The 14,537-nt window shown below is 39.9% G+C and overlaps 1 protein-coding gene across 1 annotated transcript in view; it reads right to left on the bottom strand.

Annotated features, from left to right (window-relative positions):
- Positions 1-14,537, bottom strand: part of WWP2 (WW domain containing E3 ubiquitin protein ligase 2) — a 157,857-nt gene that overhangs the window by 142,426 nt on the left and 894 nt on the right. The gene's annotated exons all lie outside the window — the stretch shown is intronic.

The following is a 14,537-nucleotide window of genomic DNA, read 5'->3' as shown; positions in this document are numbered from 1 at the left end:
GCCTCTTAGCTCAAGTAGATACAAGAGACTAAACGGGCAGCTTCTGTCCAGAGGTGAGATGGGAAGGCAGAGACAGTTAGGAACTGGTTGAATGGACATGGGGAATCAGGGGTGGAAAGGAGGAGTATGCTGTCACAGTATGGAGAGAGCAATTAGAGTCGCATAACAATGTATGTATAAATTTTTGTAAAAGAGACTAACTTGAAATGTAAACTTTCACTTAAACTACAACAATAAACAATAACAACAAAAAAGATTCCTTTTGATAGCTACTCAATGCCATTTATGCCAGTGTAGGCTTCGCTTTGTTTATGCTTCCAATTGATAGCACGTGATTTATGGACAGGCTTCAGTAGGCTCAAGGTTCCAGCTGATGACTCAAAAGCAACAGGGACATAATTAACAACTTACATTAATAGAAAAAACAAAAGCACAGTTTCAATTGTTTATTTTCCAATTACTGGAGTACTACCAAATGCATCCATGACTTCTTGACCATGGTTGATACCCTTATTATACAAATATGATCAAAAGTAACATTTTTGGAGTATTGAATGAGGGTGAATGAAGCTGAAGTTCACTTCTGGAAATGTCATGAGACATGCACGTTATGTGTGCATGGGCGTGCTATGCCAGAACTTTTTTACATAATTTCATCATTTCCACACGTTATGTATGCATGTTATTTATGTGGGCACGCTATTTGCAAAAAATACAGTAAATGTGTTAACAAGATCATGTCACTCTGCTGTTCAAAACCATCTGGTGGCTTCCCATCTAATTTAGAGTAAAAGCCAAAGTTCTTAAAACGACCTCTGAAGGCCTACAATCCACTCTCCCTGCCCCCAACACTTCACTAACTTCATCTACTACTTCTGTCACCCTTGCTCACTCTCCTCCAGCCACACAGGCTCCTCGCTTACTGTTCCTTGAACACACCAGACATGCTCCCACTCAGGTGTTTGTACTTATAAACTCTTCATCTAGAATGTTCCTTCCCTAGTTCATAAGGTTTGTTCTCAAACTTCCCTAGGCATTTACTCAAATGTCACTTTCTAAGAAGGCCTTCCCTGACCACCTTATCAATCCCACCTTCTCTCACACATTAGCATCCCTCCTTCTCTATTTTATTTTTCTCCTTGGCAGTCACCACTGACATTCTACATACTGTATTTATTTATATTATTCATTGTCTGTCTCCCCCACCGAAAATGTAACATCTGTGAGGGCAGAGGTTTTTGTCCCTTCTGCTCCCTGCTGTAGCCCTGGTGCTTACAATGATGCCTCTTCTTAGTAGGAACTCAATAAATATTTACTGAATGAATGAATTTGAGCATCAATTTTCTGAAATTTCAAAAGATTATGTTTAACTCCCTTAGAGGGCAGTAGTGGTTAATGGTAAAATTCTCGCCTTTCATGCTGTCTTAGTTACCTAGTGCTGCTGTAACAGAAATACCACCAGTGGGTGGCTTTAACAAACAAATTTATTTTCTCACAGTTTACAAGGCTACAAGTCCAAATTCAGAGCACCAGCTCTAAGGAAAGGCTTTCTCTCTGTCGGCTCTGGAAGAAAGTCCTTGTCCTTGGAGATCTCCACGTGTCTTGGCATCTGTCTTACCCATCTCTGCTCCCTTCTTTAATCTCTTTTATATCCCAGAAGAGATTAAAGCAAGACACATCCTACACTAATTCTGCCGCACTGACATAACAGAGACAACTCATTCCCAAATGATATCATAACCACAGGCATAGAGGTTAGGATTTAAAACATATACTCTGAGGGGACACAACTCAATCCATAACACATGCACAAGACCCTGGCTGGATTCCCGGCTAATGCACCTCAAGTGCAGGCACCACTCATCTGTCAGCGGAGGCTTGTGTATTGCTATGATGCTGAACAAGTTTCAGCAGAGTTTCTAGGCTAAGACAGACTAGGAAGAAAGGTTTGGTGATCTACCTCTAAAAGTCAATAAATGAAAACCCTGTGGATCAGAATAGTCTGATCCTGTTGTAAATGGGGTTGCCATGAGTCAAGGGATAACTCGAAGGCAGCTAACAACAGCTGACTAAATTTGTTTTGGTGAGACTTTAAAAAGATCAGCTCTCTTTCCTATCTTTCAGATTAGCAAAGAGATTAGGATTCTGACAATAAGAATTGGTGACGAGCCTCATACGCTTCTGGTGGGAGAGCAAATTAGATGGCACTTGGCAACTTCCAGTAGAATAAAAGATGCATATACTGTTACCCTCCCCACTTCAAGGATTACACTCCTAGTTATTTTCCAGGAGAAAGTTCTCCAACACATGCAGAAGAAACCATGTTCAAAGATGTTAAGCACAGCAATGTTTATAGTAGTAAAAAATCTGTAAACAGCCTAAATGTCCATCAAAGGAGGAATGGATAAATTGTGAGATACTTTAAAAATGGAATGCTACCAAAAGGTTGGTGATTCGAACCAACCCAGCAGCTCTGTGGGAGAAGGACCTGGCGATCTGCTCCTGTAAAGATTACAGCCTACTCAAAAAAAATAAAATTAAAAACCAGTATCTCTCACGACCGTGGACGCAAAAATTCTCACCAAAATTCTAGCCCATAGAATTCAGCTCATATCAAAAAAATAATATACACATCCAAGTGGGATTCATACCAAATATGCAAGGATAGTTCAACATTAGAAAATCAATCAACATAATCCACCACATAAATAGAACAAAAGAAAAGACTCAGACAATCATCTCAATTGATATAGAAAAGGCATTTGATAAAGTCCAACACTCATTTCTGATAAAAAGTCCCAATAAAATTTGAGGGGAAATTCCTCAACATAATAAAGGGCATCTATACAAAACCAACAGCCAACATCATTCTCAATAGAGAGGCTGATAGCACTCCCCCTGAGAACAGGAACAAGACAAGGCTGCCCTTTACCACTACTCCTATTTAACACTGTGGTGGAAGCCCTAGCTAGAGCAATAAGGCCAGAAAAAAAAATAAAGGGCATCCAAATTGGAAAGGAAGAAGTAAAACTATCCCCATTTGCAGATAATATGATACTATACATAGAAAACCCCAAAGATTCCACAAGAAAATTACTGAACTAATAGATTCAACAAGTAGCAGGATATAAGATCAACATTTTAAAAAAAATCAGTTGGATTCCTATACACCAATAAAGAAAACTTCAAAAAGGAAATCAGGAAAACAATGCCATTTACAACAGCCCCTAAAAAGATAAAATATTTTGGAAGAAATCTAACCAGGGACATAAAAGACCTATACAAAGAAAACTACAAAACACTGCTGCAAGAAACCAAAAGAGACCTACATAAATGGATAAACATATCATGCTCATGCACAGGAAGACTTAACATTGTGAAAATGTCAACTCTACCCAAAGTGATCTACAGATATAATGCAATCCCAATCCAAATACCAACAGCACTCTTTAACGAGATGGAAAAACTAAACACCAACTTTATATGAAAAGGAAAGCGGTCCCGGTTAAGCAAAGCATTATTGAAAAAACGAACAAAGTAGGAGCCCTCACACTACCTAATCTCAGAATCTACTATACAGCAACGGTAGTCAAAACAGCCTACTACTGGTACAACGACAGACACACAGACAATGGGACAGAATTGAGAACCCAGACATAAATCCATGGTCAGTTAATCTTTGACAAAGGACCAAAGTCCATTAAATGGGGAAAAGACCATCTTTTTAACAAATGATCCTGGCAAAACTGGATATTTACATGTAAAAAATGTAACAGGACCTATACCTCATACCATACATAAAAACTACCTCAAAATGGATCAAAGACCTAAATATAAAACCTAAAATGATAAAGGTCATGGAAGAAAAAATAGGGACAACACTAGGGGCCCTAATATATGGCATAAATAGAATACAAACCATAACTAACAACGTACAAACACCAGAACATAAACTAGATAACTGGGAGCTCCTAAAAATTAAACACTTATGCTCATTTAAGAACCAAAACCCACAGCCATCGAGTCCATTCTGACTCCTAGTGACCCTATAGGACCAAGAGTTTCCAAGGAGCGGCTGGTGGATTTGAACTGCTGACCCTTTGGTTAGCAGCCAAGCTCTTAACCACTGCGCCACCAGGGCTCCAATGCTCATCAAAAGAATTCACCAAAAGAGTAAAAAGAGAACCTATGACTGGGAAAAAAATTTTTGGCTACAACATATCCAACAAGGGTCGCATCTCTAAAATCTATAAAATATTTCAACACGTCAACAACAAAAAGACAAATAACCCAATTTAAAAAATTGGCAAAGGATACAAACAGACACTTCACCAAAGAAAACATTCAGGCCACTAACAGACACATGAGGAAATGCCTGCGATCATCAGCTATAAGAGAACTGCAAATCAAAACTACAATAAAGATACCATCTCATCCCGACATTACTAGCACTAATCAAAAAAACAGAAAATAACAAATGTTGGAAAGGCTGAGTGGAGACTGGAACTCTTACGCACTGCTGGTGGGAATGTAAAATGGTACAACCACTATGGAAAATGATATGGCACCTCTTTAAAAAGCTAGAAATAGAAATACCATATGATCCAGCAATCCCACTCCTAGGAATATATTCTAGAGAAGTAAGAGCAGTCATACGAATAGACATATGCACACCCTTGTTCACTGCAGCGTTATTCACAATAGCAAAAAAGATGGAAACAATCTAAGTGCCCATCAACAGATGAATGTATAAACAAATTATGGAACATACACATAATGGAATACTATGTAACAATAAAGAACAATAACGAATCCACAAAATATCTCACAACATGGATGCATCTGGAGGGCATTATGCTGATGGAATGAGTCAATCACAAAAGGACAAACATTGTATATGAGACCACTAATATGAAAACTCAAGGAAAGGTTTACACATAGAAAAAACAATCTTTAATGGTTACAAGGAAGGGGTCGGGTGGGGAGGGAAAATCATTTACTAGACAGTAAAAACAAAACTTGTCGTTGAGTTGATTGCGACTCACAGCAATGCTACAGGACAGAGTAGAACTGCCCTATAGGAGTTTCCAAGGAGCTGCTGGTGGATTCGAACTACCAATCTTTTGGTTAGCAGTAGTAGCTCTTAACCACTGTGCCACCAGGGCTCCAATTAGATAGTAAACAAGTGTTAACTTTGGTGAAGGGGAAGACAATACACAATATAGGGGAAGTCAGTACAACTTAATTAAGGCAAAGCCAAAGAAGCTTCCTAGACACATCGAAACACCTTGAGGGACCAAGTTACTGGGGCTGAGGGTTGGGAACCATGGTCTTGGGGGCCATCTAGGTCAATTGGCATAACATAGTTCATAAAGAAAATGTTCTACATCCTACTCTGCTGAGGAGCATCTGGGGTCTTAAAAGCTAGGGAGCAGGCATCCCGAACAGGGCAAAGGAGAATGAAGAAAACCAAAGACACAAGGAAAATATCAGTCCAAAGGACTAATGGACCACAGGAACCAACAACCTCCAAGAGCCTGGGCCCAGAACTAGATGATGCCTGGCTACCACCACCGACCACTCTGACAGCAATCACAATAGAGGGTCCTGAACAGAATGGGAGAAAAACGTAGAACAAAACTGAAATTCACAAAAAAAAGACCAGACTGACTGACCTGACAGAGACTAGAAGAACCCTCGAGACTTGGCCCCTGGACACTCTGCTAACTCAGCACTGAAGCCACTCCGAAGTCAACCTTTTAGCCAAAGATTAGACAGGCCTATAAAACAAACAATAACACAAGTGAGGAAAGTCCTTCTTAGTTCAATCAAGTATAGGAGATCAAACGGGCAACACCTGCCCAAAAGCAAAGAAGTTAGAAAGGGACAGGAAAACTGCAGGAATGGACATAGGGAACCTGAGGTGGAAAGGGAAAGAGGAAGAATGCTGACACATTGTAGGGATTGCAACCAATGACACAAAACTATTTGTGTATAAATTTTTGAATGAGAAACTAATTTGCACTGTAAACTTTCACCTAAAGCACAATAAAATTTAAAAAAAAAAAGATTACAGCCTAGGAAACCTATGGGACAGTTCTACCCTGTCACAGGCAGTTACTATGAGTCAGAATCAACTCAGTGGCACCTAACAACAACCACAATATAGTCTTTGAAGTAGGTGAATTCAATCCACATGTACAGATTTCAAACTACAATGCTAAGGGGTCGCGGGGCAAGGGGGGGAGGCACGTGTAGCCTTAGTATGATGCTACCGGTATACATTTAAACGTACACAACACAATGGTATATGTTGTTGTGGATACACACAAACGCAGTAAAAGTATAAAATGCATGGACAGGAAGAAACCACACTAAGTTTGGAGAAATTACCTCTGGGACAAGGGAGGAGCAAATGGGAAGGGAAGTCGAGAAAGAACCGGGGGAACTTTAACCATATCTGCAACATTTTATTTTATGTTTTTAAAGAAGAAAGTTCTGAAGCAAATACAGCAAAATGTTAATATCCATTAAATTCAGATGGTGGTTTTTCTGACTTTGCTGTCTTATTCTCCAAACCATTTCATATGTTTGATCTTTTTCATAACTTAATAATTTTAAGGAAAAGATCATACATTGGGTAATGAAAGAAAGATTAAGGATTATGAATTAAGACTTTTAGTAATAGGGTTAAAGCACCAAAAGCTGGAAATCCATTTTTTATAGACTTTAAGAATAAAAAATATTTTTAAAAGCTTTAAGTCTTTCAGGACTCTTTCCCTCCTAAGGCAGCTTAACTGGGGTAGTATATGATTTGGAATTGACTTGACGGTAACAAGTTTTGTTCTGCATAAGCTAAAGACCTCAAATGGTTTAGCCTTTGGTCCTAAATCTTAGAGAATAAAACTGAAGCCTCCACACATCCTATCAAATGGGAGAAAAGACCCAGCCTCCTGATCTACACTTCATGGCCCCAAAACACAATCAATCAGATAAATTCTACAGAAGCATAGGAGGAAGAAAGCCAACCTGGAAAGTAGGAGAAACAGGGTAGATACACCGCCATGTTTTCTTTCTCCAATGTCTTTAATAAAGTCCATTGTTTATTAACAATAATCCATGTTATTAAGTAGGACTGTGTCTGGCATTCCAAATTCAATTAGCAAAATACCACCTTGATATTACTAGGTAACATCCAAAATAGGCAAAGAGACAAAAAGTAGATTTGTGGTTGCCAAGGGCTGGAGGGAGGGGCAAATGGGGAGTGATTGCTAATGGGTAGGGGATTTCTTTTCAGGTAATGAAAATGCTCTGGAATTCTAATTCCAGCAGTGATGATTATACTACTCTGTGAATATACTAAAAACCACTGAGCTGTACACTTTAAAATACGGCAAATTTTAAAGTATCTGAATTATATCTCAATTTCTTAAAAAGAGAACTCAGAGTTAAAATAGAGTTAAAAAAAAAATCTCAAAACAAAATCCTCAGAGATAAAATACTGCATCCATGAAACATGAACAGAATATTATTTTTTAAAAAGGAAAAAAAGAAACATTCAGAGAACAAGAAAGTGCTCTTGGAAAGGATAGCTCTGACAGCAGAAACAAAGCTGGTAAATAAAGTGAGGAAATGTACTAAAAAGTAGAACCAAAACAAAAAGATGGTAAACAGGAGAGAAAAGATTTTTTTAAAATAGTGGATGAGTCTAAAATGTCCAAAGTCTGACATAAACAAAGTACAGAAATAGAAAAGAGAGAGAGAAACACAGGACAGAGAAGTTGTCAAAAAAAGTTACAAAGTATTTTCCTTACACTAAACAGTATGTATTTTTAGACAGAAAGGACCCAATTGAGTGCCTTGAACAATGAATGAAAAAAGAACCACACTACAGCCTACTGTCATGAAATTTCAGAACATGAGAATAAAGAAAAGATTATATGAACTTTCAGTCACATTTACAAAGAACAGGAATCAGAACAGCGTAAGACTTCTCAGCAGTAATACTCAATGCTAGAAGGGAATGCAATGCTTTCAAATTCTAAGATAAAATTTTTCCAATCTAGAACTCTATAAGAAAACCATTGATCAAGTATGAGAAGAAAACAATATTTTCAGATGTGCAAAGTCACAAAAGTTACTTCCCAAGCTCCTTTTCTCAGAAACCTACTGAAAGATGTAAACAAGGGAGTAAATGAAAAAGACACTGGATACTGGGTATTCATATGGAAGAGGAAAAGAAATGCCTAGAATGATGATGAAGAGATTTCCCAGGGCATTACTGTACAACAGATCTAGAGAGAACCAGTCCAGATCAGAGGGTTTGTAGGAGGTGTCATCTCTAAGAAAGAAAATGGAAGATATAGATTACATGATGCATCTGACTGCATTGAAAAAAGTATATTTTAGCTCTATCAGAATGTTTGGAGCTGAACCAGTAATAGTACATAAAAAATTATGCAAATGACAAAAAGCAAGAAGATCCTTTTCTTCTATTATATTCAACTGGAAACAACAGAAGAAGCTGAATGGCATGTGGAGCCACGGCAGCTAGAAGGCAAAGGACAGTGACTGCTGTTGCCTGCACTAAAATCTGGACTTGACCCCCACAGAGCACAGACAGTGTACTGGAAACAGGACTGGTTGATTCTTTTTTTTAATTATTGAAATATAATTCACAAACCATAAAACTCATTCCTTTAAAGTGTGCAATTCAGTAGTTTTTAGTATACTCACAAAGTTGTGCAACCATCACCACTGTCTAATTCCAGAACATTTCATCTATTAGCAAACACTCCTCATTTCCTTCTTTCCCTACCCCCCGGGCAACCACTAATCTACTTCCTGTCTCTCTATGGATTTGCCTATTATGGACATTTTGTATAAGTGGAATTGTACAATATGTGGCCTTTTGTGTCTAGCTTCTTGCAATTAGCATAATGTCCACTCATGTTGTAGCTTAAATTAGTACTTCACTCCTTTTTATGGCTGAATAATATTTCACTGTATAGATATGCCACATTTGGTTTATGCATTCACAAGTTGATGGGCATTTGAGTTGCTAGAACGAGTTGATTCTTGAAGGGCCATGGGGAACTGCGCCTCTTCCAGACCGCTTTTATTCACCCAGTCCAGTCCTGAAGCAGGGTCAGTCATTCTAGAGATGCTTGTAGACCTGCTCTGTGCCAGACCCTGCCACAGAGCTCAGACTTTGCTCAGAAATACCTCTTTAAATAAACCCCTGAAGAGCTTGAGAGGAGAAACCAACCACAGTACCTGATCATTCTGACCACCCAACCTCAGCAAGAATTGGGATCTGAGATCAAGTGAACATGGGCTACTCTTTGGAGGCAAACAGACTTAACCACTCACTAGCCCTTGAGTGATGCTGGGTAGGGTACTTACCTTCTCTAAATCTCAGTTTCCTCATCTGTGAAATGAACCTAAAAATAGCACTTAACCTCATAAAATTACTGTACTGATTGAATGAGTTCAGGAAAAGCAGCTGGCACATAGTAAGTGATCTTCAAATATTAACTAATCTTCAAATATTAACTACAAGCTAAAGCAGTTCTTCTTGATGCTGAAATTACAGGCTCTGGGACAGCTGCAACCTCAATTCCTGAAATTCTTGACCCAGCTCTGAGTCAAGAAACCACTGAACACTGATCTCAAGAGAAAAGACTTGTGTAGAGATGAGCCAGGGAAGAGTAGGAACAATGACTCACCAGCAGAATTAACTAGCTGTAGAAACCAACAGAGCTGCATATTTCTAACTATAGGTCAACTCCACATCGACCTCTAGCACAATGTGCAAGAGAAGGGTCTGTCCAAAAGATCCCTCCTTTCCCTCACACTCTTATGCTTTTCCAGTTTCCAACACTAATGTTTTTTTGTTGGCTTCTTTCCTCTGTCCAGCATTGAGTTACTTTTCATTCTCCGAAGGCCCATACTGAAAAACAATCAAACCGAACCAAACTTTGCCAAATGCCATGTGTACAAAAGACGGAAGCACGTAAAAAGTGGGAGAAGCGGAGGGAGTCATATCATTGGAAGCGCAGTGGAATTAGGTTAATAATAATAAAAACAGATAGGAAAGCAGATCGCAGGACAAAACAGGAAAGCAAAAGGCATGGGTGACACATGAAAAGACCTTGTCCTAAGTCAGGACTGCCCAGTCCTGGTATTTGGGATTTTCGGAGTAGTGATTAACATTTGACTTAAATCACTGAACATCTGTTTACAAACTGCGGAAGATCAGGAGGAGTGGGGAGCTGCAACCTTCTAAAAAAGATTCTAGTTGGTTTTTTGCTAGCAGAAACAAGATATTCCCCTTTCTTAGTACCTCTCAGAAATTCCAGAGTCCATAAGAGACTGAAGTGACTCAAAGTCCCTTAAAAACCATTCATTCATGGATTCCCATGGGAGTTTATGTTCCTACATCCACTACCACACTAGCATACAGATCGAAGCAACAGATTTGGACTCAGAGGACCAAGATTCAAAGCCCAGCTCTTCAGTTGCTTAACTACACGACCTCACTTGGGTCACTTCACCCCAGTGGGGTTCTGCTTTTTTTAAATCTGTGAAATAGTGGGATGTCTGACAAACGATATGCACTAAACACATGTTTGGGAAAAACAACATTTTAAAGTTCTAAAAACTCATTACCCATCCTTCCTGGAGGTCTCTAAACTGGTTGTCAACCCAGAAAGCCAGATTAATTCCAGAAAGTGGCATTGAAATTGATTTTGGTGGCACTATAAAAATGCACACTTGTAAGAGTAGCCTCCTCCAGAAGGAATGAAATCCATTAGCTTGTGGTTTTCAAAAGGATCTCTAAACAAAAAGCAAAATGGAGAGAAAACTAAGTTCTCACAGACATCCTACAATGCTTTGATGTACTTAAAACATCTACTAGTATAATAGTATAAGCTAAGATTTTATTTTAAAATTTAACTTCTAACAGGAAGCACTCCTCTTGGATATGTATCTACACTACTCCCTTGGTGACCTCACCCAGTCTCCAACTCTAAATACTATCCACATGCTAACAGCTCCCACATATATTATCTCCATCCCAGGACTGCTGCCAGACTTCTGTACCTAATTGCCCACAATACCTTCATTTAGATTTCTAATGGGCATCTTACAATCAACATGAACAAAACTGAGTTCCAACCCTGCTCCTCCTACAGTCTTCACCATCTCAGTTAATTAGCTCCATTCTTTCAGTTGTTCATGCCAAAGACCTTGGAGTCATCCGTGACTCTTCTCTTTCTCCAACAGCCCATATCCAACTCAGCTCATAAACAAATCCTGTTGGCTGTGCTTAAAAATACATCCGGAATCCAACTGCTTCTCACCACTCCGTCACTACCACTCTGGTCCATCTTTCACCTGGATATGGCAATAGCCTCCTAACTTCTCTCCCTGCTTCTACCCTTACTTCCCTTTACTCTCTCTCCATAAACCAACCAAAGCGAGTCCGTTAAAAGGTAGGATAAATCACGTCATTCCACTGCTCAAAATCCTCAATGGCCCCAACTCACTCTGACTGAAAATTAACATCCTTACAATTGCCCCGCACAACCTGCCCATCTCTCCCTCTGCTCCTCAATACCTCCCTAACCTCAGGTCCTACCACTATCCCCCTTCCCTCACTTCCTTCCAGCTACCCTGGGCTCCTGGCTGGTTCACATACTAGGGGTGCTCCCTCTTCAGGCCTTTTGAACTTGCTGTTGCCTCTGCTTGAACCACCATGTGTCCATTTAGCCACATGGCTCCTTCCCTCACTACCTTCAGATCTTTCCTTAACCATCACCTTCTCAGGGAGGCTTTTTTACATACCCTATTTAACTTGCAACCCAACCTGACACTCTACATCCCTGGTCTGCTTTCTCACAATACGTATTTTACTTCTTTATTTTTCTTATGTGCCCTTCCCCACTAAAATTTAAGATCCACAAGGGCTGGGATTTTTGCCTTTCTTGTGTACTACCGTAGTCCCCGTGTCTAGAACAGCACTGTCCAACAGAAACATAAAGAGAGCCACAAATAAGAACCACACATGTAACTTTTCATTGTCTAAGAGCCACATTTAACCCAATAAATCCAAAATGTTAACATTTATACTATATACAGTAACGTAAATAATATAAAAATACCAATAAGATATGCTACTTTTTTTTGTACTAAGTACTCAAAATTTTATACTTACAGCACATCTAAAGTGCTTGATAGCCACATATGGCTAGCGGCCACCATACTGGACAACGTAACTCCAAAGCAATGTCTCGCATAGAGTAGGCACTTAGTCATTGAATGAAAGAATGTTTCCCCTGGAATAAGAGGCAACTATGGCATGGTACGAAGCCCTGGTGGCGCAGTGGTTAAGCAGTCAGCTGCTAATCAAAAGGTCGGCGGTTCAAATCTACCATCTGCTCCTTGGAAACTCTATGGGGCAGTTCTACTCTGTCCTGTATGGTTGCTATGAGTCAGAACCGACTTGACAGCAACAGGTTTGGTTTGCTTTTATGGCATAGTACAGGGATTTCTAAACTTCAGTTATTCCCATTCCATATGCACAGTTTTTGCTGTGACCTTTATTATTAATGTTTTTTCTTAAAATGCTGTATTTTTTCATTCTTGAAAAAATATTTTAAAATAACGCTTTATCACTTCCATAGATGACAAAGAACAACTCTAGGGATAAAAAGGCCTGGGCACAACTCCCTGCTTGGTCATTTACCAGCTCTGGGACCTAAAGCAAGAACATCTCTAAGTCTTGGTTTCTTCATCTGTGAAGTGGGGACAATATTTACTTCCACAGGATCCTGGTGAAGATTAAATGAGATGTTTATGTAAGCTCTTTGTAAATGGGAAAGTAGTAGAAGAAAGTGGAAAAGACTGAGAAGCCAAATGAAGTCTTTCTCCCATGCCTATCATTTTCATGTAGACCAAAACGGAGAAAACAGCAAGCCTGTCTAACAACAAAAGAGATAGGATAGAAGATCTGCCACTTGCCAGTGTGTGACCTCTAGAAATTCATTTATTCTTCAAACATTTGCCAAGTGCCTACAACACGACAGGCCCAAGGCTAGCAGCCAAATAAGATATGAACTCTGCCTTTGAGGTATCTGCAGTCTAGTAGGGAGAAAAGGAGGAGTCCCTGTATGGCAAATGGTTAAGCTCTCGATTACTAACCGAAAGATTGGCGGTTTGAACCCATGGAGAGGCGCCTCAGAAGAAAGGCCTGGTGATGTTTCAGAAAGGTCATAGCTTTAAAACATTGTGGAGAGCAGTTCTACTCTGCAACACTTGGGGTGGCCATAAGTCTAACCAATTCAACAACAACTGGTTAAAAGGGAGAAAGGGACAGCAAACAAGAAAAAGCAATAAATTGTTAAAAATCAATTCATCTCTCTTAGGTCTGTTTGTTCATTGTGAAATGGGAATAACACCTTTCCAACCTAACTCACAGGACTGCTGCAAAAATTAATTTAAATATGTTCATCAAATACTCCAGAAACTTGGACTTATAAACATAAGTACTTTTTTCGCCAACTTGAAACCCAAAACGATTCTGGCTCCTGTGAATGTCCAGTTTGAATGTTCACTCCAGTTACACTGCATTCATGAAATTCATTTCCCTTTTGCAAATTTTAGTAAACATGAAGACAAAGAGGAGGGATAAACAGCTTTAACGCAGATATTTAATCTCAAAATCATGATTCAGGTCAGAGTTCTTGCTAACAAAACTCAGACCTCTCAGTTACCCTACCTAGTTACAGTTTGTGAAGATAAGGAGTCACGTGGTAAGGGAGGCTGAATAATTCAGACCAAAGAAAGAAGAAAAGTCATAAAGCACAGGTAAACACTCCTCTGTCCCAGGTTTCAGCAGACACTATATTGCTGAGGTAATGCTGGGCTAGGTCGCGGTCAACAGTTTAGACTAAAAGCCATTTTATGGCCACAGCATACTTTTTTTATTTTATTTTTTAAGCCTCGAAGATGACCTCATCTGACAAAATCTCAAAGAAAAATGATCTGAAAGGCAAAGTTCTCAAGAAGTGGAAACCCTACCCAAGCAAGACCAAGGTGGGCGGTGTGTGACGACAGCAAAATGATCAAGGCTGTGTGATCCCTCCTGAAGTTTATAAACTGAATGGGACCGAAATCAAAGTCTCTGGTACAATCATTTTAAAAGAGGAAGGAAGAGAGTCTCAGATGGGATTTAGGAAGCATCTTCATCTATTTCTCCCTCTTTCCCTCGAAGTCATTCTCAGGCACCCTGTTTCAGCTCAGTCCCAAGTCGCCCCTTCCTTCCCTCCATCCCTGGGCATCTAAGCTCCTCTCCTCTTCAAGAATGACCTGCTCCCCGCTCCACCCTTGACTTCCTCAGCGCGCATCTCAGAACAACCCCCGCGCGCGGACCGCGGCGCGCCCACCCCGCTTGGGCAGGAGCCGGGACACCCCTCCTCGGAGGCCGGAACCGCCACGCCAGGCCCCTCCCACAGGAAGCCACCGCCCCCCGG

This window comes from Trichechus manatus, unplaced genomic scaffold, assembly GCF_000243295.1.
Source record: "Trichechus manatus latirostris isolate Lorelei unplaced genomic scaffold, TriManLat1.0 scaffold00116, whole genome shotgun sequence".
Taxonomy (NCBI): domain Eukaryota; kingdom Metazoa; phylum Chordata; class Mammalia; order Sirenia; family Trichechidae; genus Trichechus; species Trichechus manatus.
Note: the sequence above shows the minus strand (reverse complement) of the source record. Positions and strands in the feature narration are given on the sequence as shown.